At 39.5% G+C, this 9,757-nt stretch overlaps 1 non-coding gene across 1 annotated transcript; it reads left to right on the top strand.

Annotated features, from left to right (window-relative positions):
- Positions 1–8,720: 8,720 nt before the first annotated feature.
- Positions 8,721–8,826, top strand: LOC122013146. Its single transcript, XR_006120484.1, has one exon. It is a non-coding gene; the product is annotated as a small nucleolar RNA R71 (small nucleolar RNA).
- Positions 8,827–9,757: the final 931 nt, after the last annotated feature.

Raw genomic sequence — 9,757 nt, 5'->3', positions numbered from 1 at the left:
ATGCCCATCTGTCATGTCTTAACATCATTTTTCGTGCATAAAGGGATAGATGCCACTAGGGGTGCCTTGCATCAGTTGTCTAAGGACTTTGATCAGTTAGGACCTCGTCAGATGTCTTTAGCCCAGATTGAGCCACGTGACGGTGTTATGGTGTGGCGTCGCCGCCCTGGCCCGGATGATTCTGATTCTGATGAGGATGCAGAGGATGTTCCTGTTCCTGCTGCAGAGCCAGCACGTGCCTCACTGCGGGAGCGTGTCTACCACTTGGAGGAGTTTGTTCGGGAGGAGTTTCGGACCGTTCGCCAGCAGCAAACAGAGATATTTGATATGATGCGGCGCTGGGATCTTGCCTACCAGGGCCCCCCTCCTCCTCCATCTTCCCATGATGATGCGTCGGCATAGGAGTTTGTTGTGTTGCTATGGTGTCGGGTGACTTTTTGGCTTTGTGGTGCCTATCTTTTCTCACCTCGAACACTATTGATGCTGATGTTGTTGGATATTATTCACTCTTTTCCTATGTTGTTTGAGACCTTTTATCTTTCTATCTATGCATGCTAGTTATGTTTCTGGTATTATTGTTAATTTATGATTATGTGTTTCTATTTTGTAACTATTCATGTACACATATGCTTCGGTTTACTATTGTCATGGTTCGATGAAATTGTTGTTTCTTCTTATTTTTTGATGTATGTCAAAGGGGGAGGATACAACAAGTTTAAGTTAAAAATACTTTTGATAGAGCATATGTTAAGGGGGAGTGTATGTGGATCTCGTTATGCCTTATGGTTCATGATTTAAATCATGCTTAAAATCTTCAAAGATATGAGTTCATATTTTCTATAAGCTTATGTTTCATGTCTATATTATGATTGTAACTTTCAAAGTTGGTTTTATGTCTAACTTAAACATATTGCCACACATCAAAAAAGGGGGAGATTGTTGATACAATCGACCTAGGATTAAATAGGTGATCTTTGTTTTTGATGTGTGTGTCAAAGGGTTTAAGTTAGACTTTACATTGGTTCTAATATGTACTTAAGTTGTGCAGGACTTGGTAGACTGCACAAGCTTGGAAAGTTTCATGGCTCATGTTCATCCGATGGATTACGGACAAAAAGCAAACAGAGTGAAGGGAAGTGAATCTCTAGGCAATTTGAAGGATGGCACGAAGATTAGCTGCAGGCTTGAGTGCATCTGAGGGACAAAGGCTGAGGAGAAAGACTTCAAGAGTAACTCCGGACACCAGTCCACTGATGCAGTCGACTGGGAGTGAACAGAGACATTCTGTTTGCTCGATCCACAGTCACCAGTCGACTGATGAAACATGCAGTCGACTAGTGCAGTCGACTGCATGTTTCAGCAGTCGACTGGTATAATGCCGTTGGGATGATGATGCACAGGATCTCCGCAGATTTGATTGAAACAGTAGCCGTTGTGTGATACCAGTCGACTGCATGTTTTAGCAGTCGACTGATGTCATGAATTCCAGCATACTGTATATAAAGTTGAGAGCTTGGAAAGAAAAACCTAACTGTTTTGAAATTACTGTTTAAGCTTTCCAAGTGATCTTCTAGTCTTACTACTCTAATTCTCTCCTCCCTAAGCTCATCAAAACCTTGTAAAAGGAGGAGATCATCTTGTAAAGGTTTCTCCACCATCACTCTTGGATTGAAAAGGAGAAGATCTTAGTGGAGCTTGCTTGGGTGTGTGTGTGCCTTGGATTAGTCACCTCAAGGAGGTGGAGACCAAGTAAATCGAAGAGTTAGCCGTGTTCTCTTATTGTTTTTCATTTTTATTTCTTTTTGTGCTTCCGCTAACAAATTGTAGGTGAAAAATCAAGAAAGGCTATTCACCCCCCCCTCTAGCCATACTCAAGGTTCTATCACAGAGAACGAGCTACCGAGCCCACTCCGACTCCGTCCGGTCTAGAGAACGAGCTACCGAGCCCTCTCCAACTCCGTCCGATCCAGAGAACGAGCTACCAAGCCCTCTCTGACGTAGTCCGGAGAGTGAGCTGCCGAGCCCTCTCCGACTCCGTCCGGTCCAGAGAACGAGCTACCGAGCCCTCTCTGACCTAGTCCGGAGAACGAGCTACCGAGCCCTCTCCGACTCCGTCCGGTCCAGAGAACAAGCTACCAAGCCCTCTCTGACCTAGTTCAGAGAACGAGCTATCGAGCCCTCTCCGACTCCGCGTGCCAAGTTTCCATACTTGGACTTTTCCCTTCCATTTGATCAACCTTGATCAGTAATCAATCTGAGTTTAATTAATATCTGATACAAACTTAAATCAGTGTCAACATCAAAACAACAGCCAGGTCAGACTATATCAACAGAGGTTAGGGGTTCAAATCTCGACATAGCCAAGGTAAATGTCCCCCTCATGTGTCAGTCACTATTCCAAAGGCTAGTAGCCACATGTGATTTAGTTTTCTTTCTTTTCTTTTTTTTTTGCTGACTTTTTTTTTGAAGAATAATAAGTAAAGATAGATTTAGCACTTGCCTTTGAACCGAAGCTTTGATACTAGATGATACGAACTCCATCAACAAATATGATGGAACCCGAGACAACGATGGATAAAATCCCAAGAACTAGAAGACAAGAGTGTGAGTCTTGACCCATAACTAAGAACTGACACTAACCAAGCCTACGAAGGAAAAGGAAATGCCACACCAGGGGTGATAAGTTTCGATGGGTTGAACGCCACGAGAGTAAACTCGATAAGTTCAGAAGTCCTTTCAAGAACTAAGATAGCACACAAATCTCACTAAAACTAACTTACTTCATATGAAGATGCCCCTCCCTCATATAATGAGAGCGAATAAGGAAGAGTACAAAATGAATGCATGCATAATTAGAGTCTCAATGTCTCATGCCTCATGAAAGCTATCTAGGAACCCAAAACAAAATAAATGCATGCACAATTATAGTCCCAATGTCGTATGCCTCATGAAAGCTATCTAGGAACCCAAAACAAAATAAATATATACACAATTAGAGTCCCAATATCGCATGCCTCATGTAAGCAATCTAAAATACTTAAGTCTTCATGCATGAATGTGTTATCATGCTTATTAGCGTTCTTTCGTTAAGCACAGCCAAGTCATGGATGAATACGCCCGATTATGTGGATTAGGCTATTACTAGCGGTTGGGATTATCTTGGTCTATCCTTGCTCGTACTTAGCCCAATATTCTTTGATTAACCCATTTAGTGCTTCTTTGAAATGCTTTGCACAAAGTCTTGTAATTGGGCCTTCCAGAAGTGACAAATAATCTCTCATAGCTTCATCCCTTGGCATACATCACATCTCGTTATCCTTTAAAGGAACCTGGAGTTCCTCTCAATCTCGTTAGAAGAATGAAGAAAAAAATACAAGCAAGAACAAGATTGATGCTCGAGGAACTATAAATATAATCTCATATGGACCCACATATGTGAACTCCACTCGAGCCTGAAGGGCTCACAATAGAAGGATGAAAAGTTACATCATTAACACTAGTCAATGGAGAGGATAAGATCCTTCAATAAATTTCAAATGTGTAGATTTGTAGGAAATGAAGCCCCTATGATGATGTTTTAGGAATTGAGGTTGTTATCGCTAATTATCAGGTAAAGAGAGTATTTATTGATACCAACAACTCTGTCAACATCATCTTTAAAGCATACTCCCTTATATGATTTCACGGGGCATGAAGTATACAACCCATTGACCAAATTAACCTCTCTAATCACTTTTCTTAGGGGTGTAGCTACTAATGCGAACTCAACAAACATTCTTTATCATCGTAAATACCATTTCAACCTATAATGTCATACTAGGGAGGTCGGTACTAAGTACCTTCCAAGCGGTGCTTTCCACTTTTTATCAAAGAATCAAGTTCCCAATGAGGAGGTAAGTCAGGAGGTAAAAGATAATTAGTTGGTGACGAAGAAATGCTATGTTGATATAATTCAGACCGACTCACGTAAGACCTATTGAACTCAAGACAATGCAGTCCAAGCTGTCCAAGGGATGCCAATATCCCAACTAGAGGAGAATCATGAAAGTGTACGCGTTCATCCTGACCATCTAGACGGGGTCACCCGAGTAGATGCCAACCTCCTTTTGGGGCTCAAACACGAATTAATTTCATGTCTTTCACATAATTATTGTCTTCGCCTGATCATCAGAGGATGTTATAGGAGTTTCCCCAACTGTAATGATGAGTTTGTTATATATGTTTTTAGACATTGTTTCTAGCACATCTACTTGTATTTCAAGAGAATAATCTATGTTTATTGTACCCTATTTTATTATTATGTCATACTTTCACTTTATTTATTCAGAGACATGCTCTTTCCTTATTTTCATTGATAGGACATGTTTATGGAGCAAAAATGGAGCATTAAAGCAAGTTTGGAAGAAAATTTAGCAAAGCATGACCATGCCTTATTCACCAAGGCCATGCCAGGATGGTACGCTTCCGCAAGTGCACGGATTCATCATCAGTAATATATAAGATTGTCGAACCACAGAGACTATTGATTAAGCACTAGAGATGTCGCAAAGTGAATTATCTAGACTATCGAAAGTTGACTTTGATGCTAGCAAACTAACAAGAGTAATTGAAGAGAGAAAGAGACGGATAAGAGAATTGATCTTGGAGGGAATTAAGCTTTGGGAAATGGATTCTAGGATTTTGGTTTCATTGTGGTGGAAACTGATGCATCATGTTTTATCTTTTACTCATCGTCAATCAATATACATTCGCCGAAAGTTAAAGCTACTATCCTTAAGTACTAATCAGAGAAGATCCCTGTGAAATCATGTTACGGATAACCCTTGTCACTAGGGCGCCTCGGTAGTTCACAAGAATACAAATCTAATCAGTAACATTAGGGATAGAGATAGGGGTCTGGTTTGGTCTCTTGTTTCCTAGTGGAGAAGTTGCCTCTCCTTTCAAGGGAATATCCTAGATGTCCGTGAACGGGTTACCTCTGTCAGTAGGGCCCCTTGGGTATACGATATAAGATTCTCTCTTTATGAAATTAACAATTCCTATACAATCAATTAACATGACAAGGCAACAAGTCTCATGCATATCAAAGAGAAACGAAGCAAGAGAAATCATCCAACGAGTAAACGTATAAACATGAGTCTTACATCAAACCCTATCCAAAACTACTCCCTACATCCACTGCGAGAGAGGAACAACCCCAAAACATAAAGTAAAGCACACTCGCAACCCTTGATGTGAGAAGAAGGGGAAGAAGAGATGTTTGCCAAGGTTTCCGATGTCTTGGTGATGCCTCCTTGCCTTGGAGATGGATGGAACGTTAAGAGATGGTGGCGGATGAAGGTCTAGGGTTTCCCCCGAAGGGGAGAACCCTTTCCCAAGGGGAGGGGGCAAAATCCCGAACCAAAGATACCTTCTGAATAGGGTACTTGACCCTTATATAAGCTAGGGCACGGACGCCGCACGACACGTGCCACGACCGTGCGAGTTCCGTATGGCCAATACTTTCCTCCCTTCGGGTTGAGTGGCACGGTCGTGCAGGTGTGGCATGGTCGTGCCTTCTTTTGCCTCTGGCCATGCTGCACGACCATGCCAATTGGCACGACCGTGTGGATCTCGGGCTCTGCTCCTGGGACACGACCAGGTAGGATTGCGCGGCCGTGCATTGCTTGGTTGCGGTCATGGGGGCATGGCCATGCAGATTTGCACGGCTATGCAGGGATCCTCCTCTGTTTGGCCACACGGCCGTGCAAGAATTGCACGGTCGTGCCATGTTCCTCCTCTGTTTGGGCATATGGTCGTGCGAGGTTGCACTGTCGTGTTCTCTGCTCCATTCCAGTGCATCAACAATTGCTATTTTTGCTCCGAAAGTTGTTCCTGTCAGCACAAAACAAAATAAAGAGCAGATCTTTGAACAAAAGAGTATATATGATGAATACATGATAAAAGAGGTGATCATGCAAAGAATATATGCGTATAAAGCAAGTGAATGTGCATTAAAACATGTATAAATAATCATAAGATCTAGGCACATCACACCCTCAGACTTGAACCTTTGCTTGTCCTCAAGCAAAACCTGCAATCTAGATTTATGTGCGTAGATGACATTTAATAATCCCTAATGAATCAATATAAACCTATCATATAGTTTCATTAATGACCATGATACAAAAATTATTTGAGTGTGGCCTAAGTAGAAGTTCTCCGTGCTTAGTATAATAAGTGACTTAACTTTTTCAAGTGTCAATCTCTAAGTCTAGTCAATTTTTTATTTAACCGTGTTCCTCATATTTCTGGCGATAGACACTTACCTTCCACACGCAAGGTTCGTTCCACTCAAAAATGCTATGCATCATCTACACAAGGTCTCTAATGAATACACAGTATCAAGAGAAACATAGCATTCATTTCCCTAGTAACCTAACTCGGTCTCAAAGGGGTGAATTGCTAGTTTCCACTCACAATAACTATTTTTTTATCCCTTATTTTTTCCTTTCTTTTTTATATTTGTTTGCAAAGTATCAAACTTGAACAAAATTTTAATTTCAACATTTTTTTGGGATTGATTTTTCCAAATAGGCATACTTGAACAATGTTCACTTTATGCTACTATAGATAGGAAAATAAAGATCAATAGGCAAACTAGCATACCAAATCACACAACATAAATATCTAGATGATACGTGCTAGTATTTTTCATTAAGGAACAAATAATCTTGATGTGATGAATGATGCAACTAGCAATTTTATTAGGCAAACAAAATGTATACAAAAGCAAAAACTAAACTAAACCAAATGCATCTAATGCATCCCCCCAGACTTAAACTTTTCATTGCCCCAATGAAAACTAAAATAATGTGGAGGAGATTAAAAGTAAGAGAAGTTACCAAATGATGCGTGCCAAATTCCCATGTCATTAACGTCTCCATCATGTAATTGCACTCTTCCTAATCTTTGAGTCCTATAAAAGAAAGTAGACAACAAAAATTAAGTAGAGAATACATGTTCATTATAAAGAAAGAAATAAAATTAGAAAGAACTAAACCAATGAATAAAAACAAGGAAAATGAACTTGGGTTGCCTCCCAAGAAGGGCTTGTTTAAGGTCATTAGCTCGACCACCTCATTAAATTCATCAAAATCTCACTCTTAGAGGGGTGAGATATTTCAACACCCTCCTACCAAGGGCTCTTATTATGGAGATAGATTTCATCAAAGGAGCTACTGAGTAAAGTATAACTCTCTCCATCTTCGTCTTCTTTGAAGTTCTTTCAAGTGGTCGAAGACGGTTCAGTCTGAGCTTCCAACTATGGGCCTCTTGAAAACCTACACATCCAAAAGAAAGGCAAACCTCCCACAAGCATATAATATAAGAAGGAACTAGAATCGTATTAGTATGAACTGAATATGTATTAAAAATTGAATCACATCCAACAAAATCAATTATAGGTACATCTATACAAATTTTTAAAAGATCATTAGAAATACTAACCTTGCAATGCTAAGAGATACCTGAAAGTTCTAAATATGTGGATGTGACTTCTGAATCTTGTATTGGCTCTAGCTCTGGCTCAAGTGGTGGTGCCTCTAAAAGTGGTGATTCTTAGGGCTTTGCTTCCATTTCACAAGTACCTACACATTGGTCCACAACATGTTCAATCCTTGCAACTCTCATAATCTCAGAAGGTTGTGTGGATAAACAAGGTGATTCTTGAGATGCTGCTTCCACAACACAGCTCCCTACACTTCCTTCCATAACATCATCATCAACACAAGAATCAAAAAATAAACTAACATCAATATCCTCAGTGGGAGAATCATCTATAGGAGGATCACTAACTTCATTTACAGTTTTAAGTTGATCTATTACATCACATTTATCATCTGAAAATTTAATTTCATCATAACACCCTATAAACCCAGAAGGTAGATCTGAAAACTTGTTATCTGCTACATTATCATCACAATCCTCATCTGAAGAGTCTTCATCGTCATATACATCCAGAAATCTACACTCAACCATATTAGTGTCATAGAATTTGCCAAAGTCTTCGTCTTCATTGACCCTCACTAGCTTTTATGGAATAGGAATCTTTAGTGAAGGTCTTGGGAAAGGTACTTCCTTTTTCCCATATTTCCTTTGAGCTTGCGGAGGAGGTCCAACTTGCTTATCTAGTGTAGGTGTGATCAATCGTTGAGGGAAAGATACTTGTGGCCTTTGGGAACTTCCTAGAGTAATGAAACTGAGTTTTTGTGGTCTTCTACTGTTCATCTCCACAATTCTGTACAAGTCCTTTTTCAGAAGTTCGTCATGATTCCTGCCACTTCTCAACTTAGTATCATTATCATTCACACTAGATCTTGTCTGTGTAGGAGGAAGGTCTTCTTTGAACTATTTTGAAACTACGCTAATAATCTTTTCCCCTAAATATTTGAATTCCTCATTCTGTGACTTGTGAATTTCAACATTTTTGGGTGGTTGAACTGCATTTTGTGTGACAGGCTCTCTTACATTTATGGCTTGCACTTCTTGAATTTTTTTAGGGAGATTCCATCCAATTTTTGTTCGACCATTCATGGAGGTTCAATGTTACCTGATCAATTAATGCATATGCTTTATCTACACTCTTGTCCATAAAAGAACCTCCAGCTGATGAATCTAACAAACACTCATATGAGAAAGAAATTCCCCTATAGAATTTGTGCAGGGTTAGCAATTTTTTCAAACCATGATGAGGACACTATCTTTGTAGACTCTTGAATCTGTCCCATGCTTCAAATAATGGTTCTGCATATGCTTGAGCAAAATTTGTGAAGCAATTCCTCATATAAATTGTTCTACTTGGAGGAAAAAAAATGATCTAGAAATTGCTTCTCCAATTGTTCCCAACTTGTGATGCTTTAAGGATGAAGAGAATATAACCAAGTCCTTGCTTTATCCTTGATACTAAAAGGAAAGGTCATCAATCGAACTGTATCCGCTGACACTCCTTCACAGTTCACCATATCACAAAACTCTAGAAATGTCTCAAGGTGTAGATAAGGACTTTCTAATACTTCTCCTCCAAATTTGTGACCTTGTATCATGAAAATTAACTCTGGGTCTAGTTGAAAATTTTTTGCTTCAATATGAGGCTGCACAATGGGAGATAAAAATCATGCAAAATGAGTACAAAGAAATCTCTTAAGGGTCTGTTTGACATGTTAGTGCTCATGGAAATCTAAAACAAAATTTGAGAAGAAAACAAAAATGAAGAATTAAAGACAAGAAATAAAATGCTATATGAAAAACAAGAACCATAATGCAGAATTTAAATTGCAAGAAAGAAAGTGCATAAAGAAAACAAGGAAGAAAAAGCAAAAGGAAAAAGAAAAATGTCTAGAGTAACTCATATGCTAATCAACTAATGTTAATCGAAAACAGTCCTCGGCAATGGCGCCAAGAACTTGGTATGCTTCCGCAAGTGCACAGATTCATCGTCAGTAATATATAAGATTGTCGAACCACAGAGACTGTTGATTAAGCACTAGAGATGTCTCAAAGTGAATTATCTAGATGTTCGAAAGTTGGTTTGTCACTTGCAAACTAACGAGAGTGATTGAAAAGAGAAAGAGATGGATTAGAGAATCGATCTTGGAGGGAATTGAGCTTTGGGAAATGGATTCTAGGATTTCGGTTTCGTTGTGGTGGAACCTGATGCATCATGTTTTATCTTTTACTCATCGTCAATCAATATACCTTCACCGGAAGTTAAAGCTAC

The sequence above is a fragment of the Zingiber officinale genome, chromosome 8A (genome assembly GCF_018446385.1).
Source record: "Zingiber officinale cultivar Zhangliang chromosome 8A, Zo_v1.1, whole genome shotgun sequence".
Taxonomy (NCBI): domain Eukaryota; kingdom Viridiplantae; phylum Streptophyta; class Magnoliopsida; order Zingiberales; family Zingiberaceae; genus Zingiber; species Zingiber officinale.
The sequence above is the reverse complement of the archived record's forward strand: the minus strand, read 5'-3'. Positions and strand labels throughout refer to the sequence as shown.